The sequence below is a fragment of the Oncorhynchus gorbuscha genome, unplaced genomic scaffold (assembly GCF_021184085.1).
Source record: "Oncorhynchus gorbuscha isolate QuinsamMale2020 ecotype Even-year unplaced genomic scaffold, OgorEven_v1.0 Un_scaffold_1143, whole genome shotgun sequence".
NCBI classification, from domain to species: Eukaryota; Metazoa; Chordata; class Actinopteri; order Salmoniformes; family Salmonidae; genus Oncorhynchus; species Oncorhynchus gorbuscha.
Genome location: NW_025746011.1, coordinates 177,175 through 196,313, shown reverse-complemented (window position 1 = coordinate 196,313; position 19,139 = coordinate 177,175). Strand labels below are relative to the sequence as shown.

Below are 19,139 nucleotides of genomic sequence, written 5' to 3'. Positions count from 1 at the left end.
GAGTAGCAGTAATGTCTGGTGTTCTCTCAGGCCAGCTGGTATTATCTCTTGGACCAGGACGGGGCTGTGAGAGAGAGGGTCAGGAGCAGGGGTAATGTCCTGGTGTCCTCTCGGGCCAGCTGGTATCTCTTGGACCAGGACAGGGCTGTGAGAGAGAGTCAGTAGCAGGGGAGAGGGTCTGGAGGGATGTGGGGCGTTGCCTGATGCAGCAGAAGCTCGCTCATCACTCCTGTCTGCTCCCACCACGGGGGCCTCTGGACCCACAAACACAAACTCTGTGGTACATCCTCTGTACAGCCACTGCTGCTGCCGCTGCCCTCGTCACCTGGAGAGAGCAGAGGAGAGGAGACGACAGACAGACAGACCAGAGAGAGAGAGGAGACAGACAGACGACAGAGAGAGAGAGAGACAGACAGACAGACAGACAGACAGACAGACAGACAGACAGACAGACAGACAGACAGACAGACAGACAGACAGACAGACAGACAGACAGACAGACAGACAGACAGACAGACAGACAGACAGACAGACAGACAGACAGACAGACAGAGACAGAGACAGACAGACAGACAGACGAGACAGACAGACAGGATAAGTGCGGTTCCAAACAGATTATTCTGACTGAATTTTCTGGGCCATTCCCTGACCACAAAGCCCCTATTTTATTTGCATGGACGTTTATCCTCCTACTTTGAAGAAAGAAATAAAATAAAAAATGCTTTTTGGTTGTAATGAGGCAATGCAGACAGAAAAATGTCATATTACTATAATATGAGGTTGAAATAACACTGAAAATTGTTCAATTATCATAATGTCCTTTTAGTGTAAGCATTTCAGCCTGTTCAGGTGGAAATTAGTTTTTAATTTTTTTAAAAGTTTTACCCACAGTATGGTATCACAATTTGATCTGATTATTCTGACCAATTATTCTGACCACATATTTTATTTGCATACGTATCCTCCTACTTTGAAGGGGTTTTATAAATAATAGATTTATTTAAAAAACAAAAGTACATGTCGTTCTTGGTGCTGGACAACGGTCTTTAACAGAGGCTGGAGTCAGGTCACGTCCAACAGTCTCCTGAGGGGCAGTCAAGTCTACCATCAGTCCCTCTCCTCTCTACCATCAGCCCCTCTCCTCTCTACCATCAGCCCCTCTCCTCTCTACCATCAGCCCCTCTCCTCTCTACCATCAGCCCCTCTCCTCTCTACCATCAGCCCCTCTCCTCTCTACCATCAGGCCCTCTCCTCTCTACCATCAGCCCCTCTCCTCTCTACCATCAGCCCCTCTCCTCTCTATCAACAGCCCCTCTCCTCTCTACCATCAGCCCCTCTCCTCTCTACCATCAGCCCCTCTCCTCTCTACCATCAGCCCCTCTCCTCTCTACCATCAGCCCCTCTCCTCTCTACCATCAGCCCCTCTCCTCTCTACCATCAGCCCCTCTCCTCTCTACCATCAGCCCCTCTCCTCTCTACCATCAGCCCCTCTCCTCTCTACCATCAGGCCCTCTCCTCTCTACCATCAACCCCTCTCCTCTCTACCATCAGCCCCTCTCCTCTCTACCATCAGCCCCTCTCCTCTCTACCATCAACCCCTCTCCTCTCCTCTCTACCATCAGCCCCTCTCCTCTCTACCATCAACCCCTCTCCTCTCCTCTCTACCATCAGCCCCTCTCCTCTCTACCATCAGCCCCTCTCCTCTCTAATATCAGCCCCTCTCCTCTCTAACATCAGCCCCTCTCCTCTCTACCATCAGCCCCTCTCCTCTCTACCATCAGCCCCTCTCCTCTCTACCATCAGGCCCTCTCCTCTCTACCATCAGGCCCTCTCCTCTCTACCATCAGCCCCTCTCCTCTCTACCATCAGCCCCTCTCCTCTCCTCTCTACCATCAGCCCCTCTCCTCTCTACCATCAGCCCCTCTCCTCTCCACCATCAGCACCTCTCCTCTCTACCATCAGCCCCTCTCCTCTCTACCATCAGGCCCTCTCCTCTCTACCATCAGCCCCTCTCCTCTCTACCATCAGGCCCTCTCCTCTCTACCATCAGGCCCTCTCCTCTCTACCATCAGCCCCTCTCCTCTCTACCAACAGCCCCTCTCTCTCTATCAACAGCCCCTCTCCTCTCTACCATCAGCCCCTCTCCTCTCTACCATCAGCCCCTCTCCTCTCTACCATCAGCCCCTCTCCTCTCTACCATCAGCCCCTCTCCTCTCTACCATCAGCCCCTCTCCTCTCTACCATCAGCCCCTCTCCTCTCTACCATCAGCCCCTCTCCTCTCTACCATCAGCCCTCTCCTCTCTACCATCAGCTCCTCTCCTCCTACAATCAGCCCCTCTCCTCTCTACCATCAGACCCTCTCCTCTCTACCATCAGCCCTCTCCTCTCTACCATCAGCTCCTCTCCTCTCTACCATCAGCCCCTCTCCTCTCTACCATCAACCCCTCTCCTCTCTACCATCAGCCCCTCTCCTCTCTACCATCAGCCCCTCTCCTCTCTACCATCAACCCTCTCCTCTCCTCTCTACCATCAGCCCCTCTCCTCTCTACCATCAACCCCTCTCCTCTCCTCTCTAACATCAGCCCCTCTCCTCTCCTCTCTACCATCAGGCCCTCTCCTCTCTACCATCAGCCCCTCTCCTCTCTACCATCAGCCCTCTCCTCTCTACCATCAGCCCCTCTCCTCTCTACCATCAGCCCTCTCCTCTCCTCTCTACCATCAGGCCCTCTCCTCTCTACCATCAGCCCCTCTCCTCTCTACCATCAGTCCCCCTCCTCTCTACCATCAGCCCCTCTCCTCTCTACCATCAGCCCCTCTCCTCTCAACCATCAGGCCCTCTCCTCTCTACCATCAGCCCCTCTCCTCTCTACCATCAGCCCCTCTCCTCTCTACCATCAGCCCCTCTCCTCTCTACCATCAACCCCTCTCCTCTGTCACACTGATCTCAGCCTCCTCTCTACCATCAGCCCCTCTCCTCTGTCACACTGATCTCAGCCTCCTCTCTACCATCAGCCCCTCTCCTCTCTACCATCAGCCGCTCTTCTCTGATTTTGACAGTGTGTTATATAGACTGATTTAGACAGTGTGTTATATAGACAGTTTGTTATATAGACTGATTTAGACAGTGTGTTATATAGACTGATTTAGACAGTGTGTTATATAGACTGATTTAGACAGTGTGTTATATAGACAGTGTGTCATATGGACAGTGTGTCATATAGACTGATTTAGACAGTGTGTTATATAGACTGGTTTAGACAGTGTGTTATATAGACTGATTTAGACAGTGTGTTATATAGACTGATTTAGACAGTGTGTTATATAGACTGATTTAGACAGTGTATTATATAGACTGATTTAGACAGTGTGTCATATAGACAGTGTGTTATATATACTGATTTAGACAGTGTGTTATATAGACTGATTTAGACAGTGTGTTATATAGACTGATTTAGACATTGTTATATAGACTGATTTAGACAGTGTGTTATATAGACTGATTTGGACAGTGTGTTATATAGACAGTGTGTCATATGGACTGATTTAGACATTGTGTTATATAGACAGTGTGTTATATAGACTGATTTAGACAGTGTGTCATATAGACAGTGTGTTATATAGACAGTGTGTTATATAGACTGATTTAGACAGTGTGTTATATAGACTGATTTAGACAGTGTGTTATATAGACTGATTTAGACAGTGTGTGATATAGACAGTGTGTGATATAGACAGTGTGTTATATAGACAGATTTAGACAGTGTGTTATATAGACTGATTTAGACAGTGTGTCTTATAGACTGATTTAGGCAGTGTGTCATGTAGACAGTGTGGTATATAGACTGATTTAGACAGTGTGTCATGTAGACAGTGTGTTATATAGACTGATTTAGACAGTGTGTCTTATAGACTGATTTAGACAGTGTGTCATGTAGACAGTGTGGTATATAGACTGATTTAGACAGTGTGTCATGTAGACAGTGTGTTATATATACTGATTTAGACAGTGTGTTATATAGACAGTGTGTTATATAGACTGATTTAGACAGTGTGTTATATAGACTGATTTAGACAGTGTGTTATATAGACAGTGTGTTATATAGACTGATTTAGACAGTGTGTTATATAGACTGATTTAGACAGTGTGTCTTATAGACTGATTTAGGCAGTGTGTCATGTAGACAGTGTGGTATATAGACTGATTTAGACAGTGTGTCATGTAGACAGTGTGTTATATATACTGATTTAGACAGTGTGTTATATTGACTGATTTAGACAGTGTGTTATATAGACAGATTTAGACAGTGTGTTATATAGACTGATTTAGACAGTGTGTTATATAGACTGATTTAGACATTGTGTTATATAGACTGATTTAGACAGTGTGTTATATAGACTGATTTAGACAGTGTGTTATATAGACTGATTTAGACAGTGTGTTATATAGACTGATTTAGACAGTGTGTCTTATAGACTGATTTAGACAGTGTGTCATGTAGACAGTGTGGTATATAGACTGATTTAGACAGTGTGTCATGTAGACAGTGTGTTATATAGACTGATTTAGACGGTGTGTTATATATACTGATTTAGACAGTGTGTCATATAGACTGATTTAGACAGTGTGTTATATAGACAGTGTGTTATATAGACTGATTTAGACAGTGTGTTATATAGACTGATTTAGACAGTGTGTTATATAGACTGATTTAGACAGTGTGTCTTATAGACTGATTTAGACAGTGTGTCATGTAGACAGTGTGGTATATAGAATGATTTAGACAGTGTGTCATGTAGACAGTGTGTTATATAGACTGATTTAGACAGTGTGTTATATATACTGATTTAGACAGTGTGTCATATAGACTGATTTAGACAGTGTGTTATATAGACAGTGTGTTATATTGACTGATTTAGACAGTGTGTTATATAGACTGATTTAGACAGTGTTTTATATAGACAGATTTAGACAGTGTGTTATATAGACTGATTTAGACAGTGTGTTATATAGACTGATTTAGACAGTGTGTCATATAGACAGTGTGTTATATAGACTGATTTAGACAGTGTGTTATATAGACTGATTTAGACAGTGTGTCATATAGACAGTGTGTTATATAGACAGTGTGTTATATAGACTGATTTAGACAGTGTGTTATATAGACTGATTTAGACAGTGTGTTATATAGACTGATTTAGACAGTGTGTTATATAGACTGATTTAGACAGTGTGTCTTATAGACTGATTTAGACAGTGTGTCATGTAGACAGTGTGGTATATAGACTGATTTAGACAGTGTGTCATGTAGACAGTGTGTTATATAGACTGATTTAGACCGTGTGTTATATATACTGATTTAGACAGTGTGTCATATAGACTGATTTAGACAGTGTGTTATATAGACAGTGTGTTATAAAGACTGATTTAGACAGTGTGTTATATAGACTGATTTAGACAGTGTGTTATATAGACTGATTTAGACAGTGTGTTATATAGACTGATTTAGACAGTGTGTCATGTAGACAGTGTGGTATATAGACTGATTTAGACAGTGTGTCATGTAGACAGTGTGTTATATAGACTGATTTAGACCGTGTGTTATATATACTGATTTAGACAGTGTGTCATATAGACTGATTTAGACAGTGTGTTATATAGACAGTGTGTTATATAGACTGATTTAGACAGTGTGTTATATTGACTGATTTAGACAGTGTGTTATATAGACTGATTTAGACAGTATGTCTTATAGACTGATTTAGACAGTGTGTCATGTAGACAGTGTGGTATATAGACTGATTTAGACAGTGTGTCATGTAGACAGTGTGTTATATAGACTGATTTAGACAGTGTGTTATATATACTGATTTAGACAGTGTGTCATATAGACTGATTTAGACAGTGTGTTATATAGACAGATTTAGACAGTGTGTTATATAGACAGATTTAGACAGTGTGTTATATAGACTGATTTAGACAGTGTGTTATATAGACTAATTTAGACAGTGTGTCATATAGACAGTGTGTTATATAGACTGATTTAGACAGTGTGTTATATAGACTGATTTAGACAGTGTGTCATATAGACAGTGTGTTATATAGACAGTGTGTTATATAGACTGATTTAGACAGTGTGTTATATAGACTGATTTAGACAGTGTGTTATATAGACTGATTTAGACAGTGTGTTATATAGACTGATTTAGACAGTGTGTCTTATAGACTGATTTAGACAGTGTGTCATGTAGACAGTGTGGTATATAGACTGATTTAGACAGTGTGTCATGTAGACAGTGTGTTATATAGACTGATTTAGACAGTGTGTTATATAGACTGATTTAGACAGTGTGTTATATAGACTGATTTAGACAGTGTGTTATATAGACTGATTTAGACAGTGTGTTATATAGACTGATTTAGACAGTGTGTTATATAGACTGATTTAGACAGTGTGTTATATAGACTGATTTAGACAGTGTGTCATATAGACTGATTTAGACAGTGTGTTATATAGACAGTGTGGCATATAGACTATAGAGAGAATTGAGCCCTATTCCCTATGGGCCCTGGTAGAGCACTACAGAGAGAATAGAGCCCTATTCCCTATGGGCCCTGGTAGAGCACTAAAGAGAGAATAGAGCCCTATCCCCTATGGGCCCTGGTAGTGCACTACAGAGTGAATAGAGCCCTATTCCCTATGGGCCCTGGTAGTGCACTACAGAGAGAATAGAGCCCTATTCCCCATGGGCCCTGGTCAAGGTAGTGCACTACAGAGAGAATAGAGCCCTATTCACTATGGGCCCTGGTAGTGCACAACAGAGAGAATAGAGCCCTATTCCCTATGGGCCCTGGTCAAGGTAGTGCACTACAGAGAGAATAGAGCCCTATTCCCTATGGGCCCTGGTAGTGCACAACAGAGAGAATAGAGCCCTATTCCCTATGGGCCCTGGTAGTGCACTACAGAGAGAATAGAGCCCTATTCCCTATGGGCCCTGGCCAAGGTAGTGCACTACAGAGAGAATAGAGCCCTATTCCCTATGGGCCCTGGTAGAGCACTAAAGAGAGAATAGAGCCCTATTCCCTATGGGCCCTGGTAGTGCACAACACAGAGATTAGAGCCCTATTCCCTATGGGCCCTGGTAGAGCACTACAGAGAGAATAGAGCCCTATTCCCTATGGGCCCTGGTAGAGCACTAAAGAGAGAATAGAGCCCTATCCCATATGGGCCCTGGTAGTGCACTACAGAGAGAATAGAGCCCTATTCCCTATGGGCCCTGGTCAAGGTAGTGCACTACAGAGAGAATTGAGCCCTATTCCCTATGGGCCCTGGTAGAGCACTACAGAGAGAATAGAGCCCTATTCCCTATGGGCCCTGGTAGAGCACTAAAGAGAGAATAGAGCCCTATCCCTTATGGGCCCTGGTAGTGCACTACAGAGAGAATAGAGCCCTATTCCCTTTGGGCCCTGGTCAAGGTAGTGCACTACAGAGAGAATTGAGCCCTATTCCCTATGGGCCCTGGTAGAGCACTACAGAGAGAATAGAGCCCTATTCCCTATGGGCCCTGGTAGAGCACTAAAGAGAGAATAGAGCCCTATCCCCTATGGGCCCTGGTAGTGCACTACAGAGTGAATAGAGCCCTATTCCCTATGGGCCCTGGTAGTGCACTACAGAGAGAATAGAGCCCTATTCCCCATGGGCCCTGGTCAAGGTAGTGCACTACAGAGAGAATAGAGCCCTATTCCCTATGGGCCCTGGTAGTGCACAACAGAGAGAATAGAGCCCTATTCCCTATGGGCCCTGGTCAAGGTAGTGCACTACAGAGAGAATAGAGCCCTATTCCCTATGGGCCCTGGTAGTGCACAACAGAGAGAATAGAGCCCTATTCCCTATGGGCCCTGGTAGTGCACTACAGAGAGAATAGAGCCCTATTCCCTATGGGCCCTGGCCAAGGTAGTGCACTACAGAGAGAATAGAGCCCTATTCCCTATGGGCCCTGGTAGAGCACTAAAGAGAGAATAGAGCCCTATTCCCTATGGGCCCTGGTAGTGCACAACAGAGAGATTATAGCCCTATTCCCTATGGGCCCTGGTCAAGGTAGTGCACTACAGAGAGAATAGAGCCCTATTCCCTATGGGCCCTGGCCAAGGTAGTGCACTACAGAGAGAATAGAGCCCTATTCCCTATGGGTCCTGTTCAAGGTAGTGCACTACAGAGAGAATAGAGCCCTATTCCCTATGGACCCTGGTAGTGCACTACAGAGAGAATAGAGCCCTATTCCCTATGGGCCCTGGTCAAGGTAGTGCACTACAGAGAGATTAGAGCCCTATTCCCTATGGGCCCTGGTCAAGGTAGTGCACTACAGAGAGAATAGAGCCCTATTCCCTATGGGCCCTGGCCAAGGTAGTGCACTACAGAGAGAATAGAGCCCTATTCCCTATGGGTCCTGTTCAAGGTAGTGCACTACAGAGAGAATAGAGCCCTATTCCCTATGGACCCTGGTAGTGCACTACAGAGAGAATAGAGCCCTATTCCCTATGGGCCCTGGTCAAGGTAGTGCACTACAGAGAGATTAGAGCCCTATTCCCTATGGGCCCTGGTCAAGGTAGTGCACTACAGAGAGAATAGAGCCCTATTCCCTATGGGCCCTGGTCAAGGTAGTGCACTACAGAGAGATTAGAGCCCTATTCCCTATGGGCCCTGGTCAAGGTTAGTGCACTACAGAGATATTAGAGCCCTATTCCCTATGGGCCCTGTTCAAGGTAGTGCACTACAGAGAGAATAGAGCCCTATTCCCTATGGGCACTGGTCAAGGTAGTGCACTACAGAGAGAATAGAGCCCTATTCCCTATGAGCCCTGTTCAAGGTAGTGCACTACAGAGAGAATAGAGCCCTATTCCCTATGGGCACTGGTCAAGGTAGTGCGCTACAGAGAGATTAGAGCCCTATTCCCTATGGGCCCTGGTCAAGGTTAGTGCACTACAGAGAGATTAGAGCCCTATTCCCTATGGGCCCTGGTCAAGGTTAGTGCGCTACAGAGAGAATAGAGCCCTATTCCCTAAGGGCCCTGGTCAGGTAGTGCACTACAGAGAGATTAGAGCCCTATTCCCTATGGGCCCTGGTCAAGGTAGTGCGCTACAGAGAGAATAGAGCCCTATTCCCTAAGGGCCCTGGTCAAGGTAGTGCACTACAGAGAGAACAGGGTACCGTTTGGAACACAAGGCGGCTGACTTACTGGAGTCCTGAAAGAAGATGTCGTTGCCGTTGTAGGCGTTTCTCAGCTTGTTGGTCATCACTCTGAGTGTCATGATCTGTTGGCGAATCAGAGTGTCCGGTCTAGTGATGTCCACCGCCACCTCTGGGTTGTTCAGCTGGTTGGTGAGGCCGTCCTTTACCACCTCAGGAAAATACCTGGGAGGATTACAACAATGCCGGTTAAGAAACATCTCTGAGGAAGACATGTCAAAAGACAATCACATTTCATTTGGCAGGAAATTATTCAATTATCTGGATCGTATAGAGCGTTCTCCATCACTCAGAGAGCAGCTGTCGGTGGTCCTGAAGAGGTTCTCCATCACTCAGAGAGCAGCTGTCGGTGGTCCTGAAGAGGTTCTCCATCACTCAGAGAGCAGCTGTCGGTGGTCCTGAAGAGGTTCTCCATCACTCAGAGAGCAGCTGTCGGTGGTCCTGAAGAGGTTCTCCATCACTCAGAGAGCAGCTGTCGGTGGTCCTGAAGAGGTTCTCCATCACTCAGAGAGCAGCTGTCGGTGGTCCTGAAGAGGTTCTCCATCACTCAGAGAGCAGCTATCGGTGGTCCTGAAGAGGTTCTCCATCACTCAGAGAGCAGCTGTCGGTGGTCCTGAAGAGGTTCTCCATCACTCAGAGAGCAGCTGTCGGTGGTCCTGAAGAGGTTCTCCATCACTCAGAGAGCAGCTGTCGGTGGTCCTGAAGAGGTTCTCCATCACTCAGAGAGCAGCTGTCGGTGGTCCTGAAGAGGTTCTCCATCACTCAGAGAGCAGCTGTCGGTGGTCCTGAGGAGGTTCTCCATCATTCAGAGAGTAGCTGTCGGTGGTCCTGGAGAGGTTCTCCATCACTCAGAGAGCAGCTGTCTTTGGTCCTGAAGAGGTTCTCCATCACTCAGAGAGCAGCTGTCTTTGGTCCTGAAGAGGTTCTCCATCACTCAGAGAGTAGCTGTCGGTGGTCCTGAAGAGGTTCTCCATCACTCAGAGAGCAGCTGTCGGTGGTCTTGAAGAGGTTCTCCATCACTCAGAGAGCAGCTGTCGGTGGTCCTGAAGAGGTTCTCCATCACTCAGAGAGTAGCTGTCGGTGGTCCTGAAGAGGTTCTCCAGCATTCAGAGAGCAGCTGTCGGTGGTCCTGAAGAGGTTCTCCATCACTCAGAGAGCAGCTGTCGGTGGTCCTGAAGAGGTTCTCCATCACTCAGAGAGCAGCTGTCTTTGGTCCTGAAGAGGTTCTCCATCACTCAGAGAGCAGCTGTCGGTGGTCCTGAAGAGGTTCTCTGCAACTGTGTGTTGGTCCCTCTCTCCCTAATCCAGTCTACAGTTCTACTGGGTCCTCTCTTCCTGATCCAGTCCTCTACAGTTCTACTGGGTCCTCTCTTCCTGATCCAGTCCTCTACAGTTCTACTGGGTCCTCTCTTCCTGATCCAGTCCTCTACAGTTCTACTGGGTCCTCTCTTCCTGATCAGGGACTGTGATGTGGTGACCAGGGACTGTGCTGTGGTGACCAGGGACTGTGATGTGGTGACCAGGGACTGTGCTGTGGTGTGTGAGGCCAAAAATGCCTCGACTGGCTGGGAGGGGGGTGAGAGATAGGGTGGTTCTGGCTTTCATTCCAAGCAGTTATACACACGTCAGTGTACAGTAATAGATGAGATCATCTCACCATATCCATAAAGTGTCAGAGATTGACAGGTAAACAGTACTGGTTCTCTCTTGTCCTGTACCAAGGACCATAGTACCATAGTTCTGGATCAGCTGAGGGTCTCCAGCACTGCTCAGACCTCATCAGACTGGCTGTAGTACTGGTTCTCTCTTGTCCTGTACCAAGGACCATAGTACCATAGTTCTGGATCAGCTGAGGGTCTCCAGCACTGCTCAGACCTCATCAGACTGGCTGTAGTACTGGTTCTCTCTTGTCCTGTACCAAGGACCATAGTACCATAGTTCTGGATCAGCTGAGGGTCTCCAGCACTGCTCAGACCTCATCAGACTAGTTGTAGGACTAGTTAGTTTCGTTATATTGGATGACTGAGGGTCTCCAGCACTGTTCAGACCTCATCAGACTAGTTGTAGGACTAGTTAGTTTAGTTATATTGAATGAGCTGAGGGTCTCCAGCACTGTTCAGACCTCGTCAGACTAGTTGTAGGACTAGTTAGTTTAGTTATATTGAATGAGCTGAGGGTCTCCAGCACTGTTCAGACCTCATCAGACTAGTTGTAGGACTAGTTAGTTTAGTTATATTGAATGAGCTGAGGGTCTCCAACACTGTTCAGACCTCGTCAGACTAGTTGTAGGACTAGTTAGTGTAGTTCTACAGGTGCGTGATCTGAACACCTCTCACCTGGCCTTGGTGTGACTGTTCCAGCACTGCTCAGACCTCATCAGACTAGTTGTAGGACTAGTTAGTGTAGTTCTACAGGTGCGTGATCTGAACACCTCTCACCTGGCCTTGGCGTGACTGTTCCAGCACTGCTCAGACCTCATCAGACTAGTTGTAGGACTAGTTAGTGTAGTTCTACAGGTGCGTGATCTGAACACCTCTCACCTGGCCTTGGCGTGACTGTTCCAACACTGCTCTTCATCTGACTCGGTCAACTTGTCTTTAATACAGATCTCATCTGGCAGGTTGGACCAGAACCTTTTGGACTGCTTCAGCTTCTTCTTAATGTCTAGCACCTGCAGAAGAGGAGGGAGAGAGTAACATGGGAATGGGGTTCAAACATCCGGCTCACTTTCCCCCAAATCCACACGTTTTTCCAGAAATCGCTGTTGAAATATTCCGGGAATCAGGAGGGATGAAACAGGAAATCTGGAATCCTCCAACCACAGGGGTGAAACTACACTGAAGCGAGATCTATTGAGGGGTTTTCTAAAAATAGCCAGTTTCAGTTAGCTTCACATCAGGCTTCATCCATACTAAGACGATGGATATTGCTCTTCCGCCTGTCGCTAACTCCAGCAGGTTTGTAACTGCGCATGCCGCACGTGGCTAATCGAATGCCTAAACTCTTCGTATCTAATGACGGATGAGTCGTTAATTTGAATTTGTGCCAAAGTCAAAAATTTAATGACCTCTTTATCTAATGACATATCGAAGTTAATGACCTCTTTATCTAATGACGATTAATGACCTCTTTAATGACCTCTTTATCTAATGACGTATCGTTAATGACCTCTTTATTTAATGACCTCTTTATCTAATAATGACCTCTTTAATGACCTCTTTATCTAATGACATATCGTTAATGACCTCTTTATCTAATGACGTATCGTTAATGACCTCGTTAATGACCTCTTTATCTAATGACATATCGTTAATGACCTCTTTATCTAATGACGTATCGTTAATGACCTCTTTATCTAATGACGTATCGTTAATGACCTCTTTAATGACCTCTTTATCTAATGACATATCGTTAATGACCTCTTTATCTAATGACGTATCGTTAATGACCTCTTTAATGACCTCTTTATCTAATGATGTATCGTTAATGACCTCTTTATCTAATGACGTATCATTAATGACCTCTTTATCTAATGACATATCGTTAATGACATCTTTATCTAATGACATATCGTTAATGACCTCTTTATCTAATGACATATCGTTAATGACCTCTTTATCTAATGACATATCGTTAATGACCTCTTTATCTAATGATGTATCGTTAATGACCTCTTTATCTAATGATGTATCGTTAATGACCTCTTTATCTAAATCAAATCAAATCAAATCAAATCAAATCAAATTTATTTATATAGACCTTCGTTAATGAGCTGATATCTAAAGTGCTGTAAGAAACCTTTAAAACCCCAAACATCTAAACAATGCAGTTAAAAGACCTCTTTATCTAATGAAAAACTCCCTAGAAAGGCCTTTAAAACCTAGGAAGAAACCTCTTTAGGAACCGGGCTTTATCTAATGACCAGTCCTCTTTAATGGCTGTTTATCTAATGATTATAACAGAAAATGACCAAGATGTTCAAATGTTCATAAATGACCAGCATGGTCAAATCTAATAAGGCAGAACAGTTGAAACTGGAGCAGCAGCACAGTCAGGTTTATCTAATGACAGCAAATGACCCATCTAATGACAGGTAGTCCTTAATGACCTCTTTATCTAATGCTAATGACCTCTTTATCTAATGACATATCGAAATGACCTCTTTATCTAATGACATATGTTAATGACCTCTTTTCTAATGACATATCGTTAATGATTTTATCAGATGATGTAAAGATGTTCAAATGTTCATAAATGACCAGCTATGATGTTGAATAATCTAAATGCAGAACAGTTGAAACTGGAGCAGGAGCATGACCAGGTTATCTAATGGGACAGCAAGGAGTCCTCATTATCTAATGAGTCCTGGGACATGGTCCTTTATCTAATGATGTATAGTTAATGAACTGGATCTAATGAGCATGGCCTCTTTATCTAATGGGGACAGCAATGACATCATCATGTCAGGTAGTCCTGACCTCTTTATCTAATGACTCAATGACCTCTTTATCTAAGAGATAAAGAAGGAGATCTAATGAGAGTTAATGACCTCTTTAGATTTACTAACTCTAATGATGTATCTTTATCTAATAGGACAGGAGAATGTACTCTTTATCAAATGACCCTAGCCCCCGACCTCATAAACTAATGATGTATAAATAATGACCTCTTTATCTAGGAGGGGTCAGTTAATGTCCCCTTTATCTAATGACGTATCGTTAATGACCAATTATCAATGAAGGATATAACCCCACCCACTTTATCTAAAGCATCAATGACCTCTTTATCAATGAGGTATCTACAACCACCAACTTACCATCCTCTTTATCTAATGACGTATCGTTAATGACCTCAAAGATCTAATGAGGTATAGTTAATGACCCTTTATCTAATGATGTATCGACAGGCCGACCATCAACAGTGAATCAACCCTTTATCTAGGTGACGCACCCCCCCAGGGACGGCACGAAGACCCCTTTATCTAATGACAGTGACTTAATGACCCTTTAACTAGGGTTGAGGCAGAGAATCCCTTTGGAAAAATGATGTACCGGCCAGGCAGACCTCTTTATCTAATGATGGTTCGTTGACCTCTTTATCTAATGACTTTCCGTTCACCTTCGTATACTCCTGGGCCAGACTACACTCAATCATATGACCCATGTATCGTTAATGACCTCTATCTAATGATGTATCGTTAATGACCTCTTTATCTAATGAGGTATCGTTAATGTCCTCTTTATCTAATGACGTATCGTTAATGACCTCTTTATCTAATGAGGTATCGTTAATGACCTCTTTATCTAATGACGTATCGTTAATGACCTCATTATCTAATGAGGTATAGTTAATGACCTCTTTATCTAATGATGTATCGTTAATGACCTCTTTATCTAATGAGGTATAGTTAATGACATCTTTATCTAATGACGTATCGTTAATGACCTCTTTATCTAATGACATCGTTAATGACCTCTTTATCTAATGATGTATCGTTAATGACCTCTTTATCTAATGAGGTATAGTTAATGACATCTTTATCTAATGACGTATCGTTAATGACCTCTTTATCTAATGACATCGTTAATGACCTCTTTATCTAATGATGTATCGTTAATGACCTCTTTATCTAATGACGTATCGTTAATGACCTCTTTATCTAATGAGGTATCGTTAATGACCTCTTTATCTAATGACATCGTTAATGACCTCTTTATCTAATGATGTATCGTTAATGACCTCTTTATCTAATGACGTATCGTTAATGACCTCTTTATCTAATGACATCGTTAATGACCTCTTTATCTAATGATGTATCATTAATGACATCTTTAATGACCTCTTTATCTAATGAGGTATCGTTAATGTCGTCTTTATCTTACGATGTATCGTTAATGACCTCTTTATCTAATGACGTATCGTTAATGACCTCTTTATCTAATGACGTATCGTTAATGACCTCTTTATCTAATGACGTATCGTTAATGACCTCTTTATCTAATGACATATCGTTAATGACCTCTTTAATGACCTCTTTATCTAATGACATATCGTTAATGACCTCTTTATCTAATGATGTATCGTTAATGACCTCTTTATCTAATGACGTATCGTTAATGACCTCTTTATCTAATGACGTATCGTTAATGACCTCTTTATCTAATGACATATCGTTAATGACCTCTTTAATGACCTCTTTATCTAATGACGTATCGTTAATGACCTCTTTATCTAATGACATCGTTAATGACCTCTTTATCTAATGACATATCGTTAATGACCTCTTTAATGTCGTCTTTATCTAATGACATATCGTTAATGACCTCTTTAATGACCTCTTTATCTAATGACATATCGTTAATGACCTCTTTATCTAATGACATATCGTTAATGACCTCTTTAATGACCTCTTTATCTAATGACATATAGTTAATGACCTCTTTAATGACCTCTTTATCTAATGAGGTATCGTTAATGACCTCTTTATCTAATGACGTATCGTTAATGACCTAAAGACGTATCGTTAATGACCTCTTTATCTAATGACGTATCGTTAATGACCTCTTTATCTAATGATGTATCGTTAATGACCTCTTTATCTAATGACGTATCGTTAATGACCTCTTTATCTAATGAGGTATCGTTAATGACCTCTTTATCTAATGAGGTATCGTTAATGAACTCTTTATCTAATGATGTATCGTTAATGTCGTCTTTATCTAATGACATCGTTAATGACCTCTTTATCTAATGACGTATCGTTAATGACCTCTTTAATGACCTCTTTATCTAATGACGTATCGTTAATGACCTCTTTATCTAATGACGTATCGTTAATGACCTCTTTATCTAATGAGGTATCGTTAATGACCTCTTTATCTAATGATGTATCGTTAATGTCGTCTTTATCTAATGACATCGTTAATGACCTCTTTATCTAATGACGTATCGTTAATGACCTCTTTAATGACCTCTTTATCTAATGATGTATCGTTAATGTCGTCTTTATCTAATGACATATCGTTAATGACCTCTTTATCTAATGACATATCGTTAATGACCTCTTTAATGACCTCTTTATCTAATGAGGTATCGTTAATGACCTCTTTAATGACCTCTTTATCTAATGAGGTATCGTTAATGACCTCTTTATCTAATGATGTATCGTTAATGACCTCTTTATCTAATGATGTATCGTTAATGACCTCTTTATCTAATGATGTATCGTTAATGACCTCTTTATCTAATGATGTATCGTTAATGACCTCTTTATCTAATGAGGTATAGTTAATGACCTCTTTAATGACCTCTTTATCTAATGATGTATCGTTAATGACCTCTTTAATGACCTCTTTATCTAATGATGTATCGTTAATGACCTCTTTATCTAATGAGGTATAGTTAATGACCTCTTTAATGACCTCTTTATCTAATGATGTATCGTTAATGACCTCTTTATCTAATGAGGTATAGTTAATGACCTCTTTAATGACCTCTTTATATAATGACGTATCGTTAATGACCTCTTTATCTAATGACGTATTGTTAATGACCTCTTTAATGACCTCTTTATCTAATGACGTATCGTTAATGACCTCTTTAATGACCTCTTTATCTAATGAGGTATCGTTAATGACCTCTTTATCTAATGATGTATCGTTAATGACCTCTTTATCTAATGAGGTATAGTTAATGACCTCTTTATCTAATGAGGTATAGTTAATGACCTCTTTATCTAATGAGGTATCGTTAATGACCTCTTTATCTAATGAGGTGTCGTTAATGTCGTCTTTATCTAATGACGTATCGTTAATGTTAATGCCCTCTTCGGTGTGCCGATCAACACACAAGAACCTTTGTATCACTCCTATCCATAAAATTAAGTCATACCCCAATTTTACTGTAGGTGAAGCTGGGCTCCATAGTGGCGCAGCTGGCTAAGGCACTGCATCTCAGTGCAAGAGGTGACATTACAGTCCCTGGTTCGAAATCGAGGCTGAATCACATTGGGAGTCCAATTGGCCCAGCATCGTCTGGGTTTGGCTGGGGGAGGCCGTCATTGTAAATAAGAATTTGTTCAACCTTTATTTGTTAAAACAAGGTTAAAAAAATAAAATATATATATATTTTTTTATTAAGTTTCAAATGGATTCTGTCAATGTGTAATGTCATAGGTATTTAAAAAAAATATATATATTTTTTTACATAAAAACAAATGTTTAAATAATAAAATATTTAATCAGTCGTCTTCCTCAAATGAAGGGAATAAAGACGTAATGGTTGCGAGGTGATCTGATTTGATTGGTCAAAAGGATGACAAGATGGAGGACACCAACTACAGCAAACACAAACCAGTACAGTAGGGATGATCTGAAATACAAGCAAGAAAATCCACACAGAGGAATCTTAAACAGGATTTAGGATTTAGACGAATCCTAAACACTTAAACAGCACAAATAACTTTACCTGCAAAAAAAAAAGTGTTTCTTAATTTTATGTCCTTACTTATAGTCAACGTAATTTGGCAACAGAAGACAGACAGATTGATGTTTATCAGATCAGCTCTGATAAGGTCTGGTCCAGCAGTCACAGAGGACCTCAATAACCCTTCATCTGCATGCTGACAATCTGCTGGAGACTACAGGACTGATGCTGACAGTCTGCAGGAGACTACAGGACTGATGCTGACACTGCTGGAGACTACAGGACTGATGCTGACAATCTGCTGGGGACTACAGGACTGATGCTGACACTCTGCTGGAGACTACAGGACTGATGTTGACTCTGCTGGAGACTACAGGACTGATGCTGACACTCTCCTGGAGACTTCAGGAAAGATGCTGACACTCTGCTGGAGACTACAGGACTGATGCTGATACTCTGCTTTACTACAGGACTGATGTTGACACTCTGCTGGAGACTACAGGACTGATGCTGGCACTCTGCTGGAGACTACAGGACTGATGCTGACACTGCTGGAGTCTACAGGACTGATGCTGACACTCTGCTGGAGACTACAGGACTGATGCTGACACTCTGCTGGAGACTACAGGACTGATGCTGTCACTGCTGGAGTCTACAGGACTGATGCTGACACTCTGCTGGAGACTACAGGACTGATGCTGACACTCTGCTGGAGACTACAGGACTGATGCTGGCACTCTGCTGGAGACTACAGGACTGATGCTGTCACTGCTGGAGTCTACAGGACTGATGCTGACACTCTGCTGGAGACTACAGGACTGATGCTGACACTCTGCTGGAGACTACAGGACTGATGCTGACACTGCTGGAGACTACAGGACTGATGTTGACACTCTGCTGGAGACTACAGGACTGATGCTGACACTGCTGGAGACTACAGGACTGATGCTGACACTCTGCTGGAGACTACAGGACTGATGCTAGATGCTGCTGGAGACTACAGGACTGATGCTGGATGCTGACACTGCTGGAGACTAGAGGACTGATGCTGACACTCTGCTGGAGACTACAGGACTGATGTTGACTCTGCTGGAGACTACAGGACTGATGCTGGATGCTGACACTCCTGGAGACTACAGGACTGATGTTGACACTGCTGGAGACTACAGGACTGATGTTGACTCTGCTGGAGACTACAGGACTGATGCTGACACTCTGCTGGAGACTACAGGACTGATGCTGACACTCTGCTGGAGACTACAGGACTGATGCTGGCACTCTGCAGGAGACTACAGGACTGATGCTGGCACTCTGCAGGAGACTACAGGACTGATGCTGACACTCTGCTGGAGACTACAGGACTGATGCTGACACTGCTGGAGACTACAGGACTGATGCTGACACTCTGCTGGAGACTACAGGACTGATGCTGACACTCTGCTGGAGACTACAAGACTGATGCTGACACT

The 19,139-nt window shown here is 43.1% G+C and overlaps 1 pseudogene; it reads right to left on the bottom strand.

Annotated features, from left to right (window-relative positions):
* Window positions 1-200: 200 nt before the first annotated feature.
* Window positions 201-19,139, bottom strand: part of LOC124021615 — a 160,403-nt pseudogene continuing 141,464 nt past the window's right edge.